Here is a 2,269-nt window from a genome sequence, read left to right as displayed (position 1 = left end):
AGAGTCTTTCTTTTCTCTTGTCTTGTCAAACCACAGCACTGGGATGACCTCAAACAAGTAACAACGCGTTCAATATTTAATTTATAACTTTGTTCGTATAGAAATTTATATGAACGCGGTTCTTGCCACCTTATTCTCCGGATCAAAACAATGTGGGGGGTGAGTGCGACCTCATGTGTATGCCTGTTTTTATAGGATAAAATAAAAGCTATGCTATCTTAGATTAGAACACAAGGTAGCTGTAGAGGCTTATAATATGCTCCAATTCACGAGGTAGTTTCCCTTGAGATGAGGAAATGAGGGATAATAAGTTAACAACTATATAGCTTCTCAGTAGTGCACACGGAAAGAAATAAGTTAACAATAGTTCTAACCATTTCTAGTCTCTTAAAAGGTGTTAGTAGTCCATGCAGTCTTCCATTCTTCTTACACTTGTCTGTGCCTTGCCAGAATTTTAAGGTTCCCATCTCGAAGAATCTTTAAGTCATGTAACCCAATCATTCCATCAATAGGTTCTACACTAAACCTTGGTCACTGTTCTCTGTTGGACAACAGGAAGACAATCGTGCCTGCTATGCCATTACATATGGCATCAAAATTTCCATTCATTTTAAAATTAAGTTCCCTGAATGGGGCCAAATTAAAGATTTACTATCTCGAAAAAGATATGTGCAAGATTTCTGCTTAACTTTTACATATTTATATTTGATATAATAGGAGGTTTGTGGTCGGCTTTCTTGAATCAGGAACAAAAAAATTTATTAAAGTTGGTTGTATGCTTGTTGACAGTACATTTGAGATCGCCTTATATGTATGTCCCTAGCTTAAGTAGCCTCATTCCAATAGTCCATTACCTATGTCCCAATGTCCAAAATCAGCTAGCATGATTATTTCGATAACTTATAATTATAAACAATGTCATGATCATGAAACAAAGTGCATCCTAGATTTGTGTGCTTGCAGAATTGTTCCTAATTAAGTACGCATTTCGAGAGCTACTCTATTCTTGCTGGACTTTTTTCTTTTCTGAGGCTTGTTGATGTTCACTGACTGAGATCGATCTTATAGAGAATCATGCCTGATTTAAATGGCATTAAAATAATAAAAAAGATTCTATTTTCTCTGCCTATCTCATCTGATACTGCAAGATTTTGCCATTAGGGTTCTTGATGAGTTAGAAAAACTTGCATCTAAAAATAAATTTTATGAGACTCGGAGTTTGAAAATTTTCTAGACCACCTAATACATTAATTTGGTGTAGATCCTAGATGTAGATATGATTCTTAGTCTTTGTGGCTTCTAGTAGTGGATTCCACCTATCCATGGTCGAACTTTAATAAGTAGTCTAATTTTGCAGCTTAGTTCATACAGTCTAGAACCAACTCAGGATACTAGACATGTTGACAATGTGAAAACTTAGACTCCAACTCATTACCAGGTTGTGATCGGGTCCAGGGAAAACCATAGGGTTAAACAAGATTCATTTCTGATGCTACCTTCGTCATTCCTTCAAATCTTACTTGGTGGATTAGTCTGGATGCTGCGGATTTTTGTTATCTTCATTGTAATTAGTTACGTGCTGTATTCTGTTTTTAATGTTATCTTTTGCCAAAAAAAACTTGACTCATTTCTTATAGAGAGAGAGAGAGAGATGAAACACCCCCAGCTGCACTCTATCCTGAATTGGTTTTTCTTAAATGTTTGTCTACTTATGTAGATGCCCTAGATAGGGACGATGGGCCGATCTCATTGCCCTCTTTTCTTGTGGCTAGGATCTCGTTATCCCACATTCATATCATAGTTTTATCATCACCACTTGTTTATATCCTTTACGACGGTCTCATCAAAACATAGGAGCTCCCCCAACCCCATGAGGCCATTCTGTATGCAAACCCGGACCAAAATCCATAGGACCACTTTAATACCAAAAACGCACTTTTGAATGTGGCTAACGGGTGTCATTGTTCAATGATTGCTTGGCTTGTGGTGTTTGTTGTATGGTTATCAATTATTATTTATTTAAATAAAAACCTCAATGTAGATTCTTTAACTGGATGAGGTTGTCAAGCCTCTCACTCTCTCACTTGCTTTTGGTCCAGTCCTTTGCTCGATGTTAGGGTGCTTCAGGAGAATCTAAGCCTTGTATGGGTACTTCTCTTGGATCCTGCTTTTGGACAAGAGAGGCTTTTGGGGTGGGTTTTGCTTATGATTAGAGACCTTCCCCACTCCTCCCATGGTAGGCTCCTTAAACAAACCAGTAACACTTTGT

Source organism: Elaeis guineensis, chromosome 11 (genome assembly GCF_000442705.2).
Source record: "Elaeis guineensis isolate ETL-2024a chromosome 11, EG11, whole genome shotgun sequence".
NCBI lineage: Eukaryota > Viridiplantae > Streptophyta > Magnoliopsida > Arecales > Arecaceae > Elaeis > Elaeis guineensis.
Note: the sequence above shows the minus strand (reverse complement) of the source record.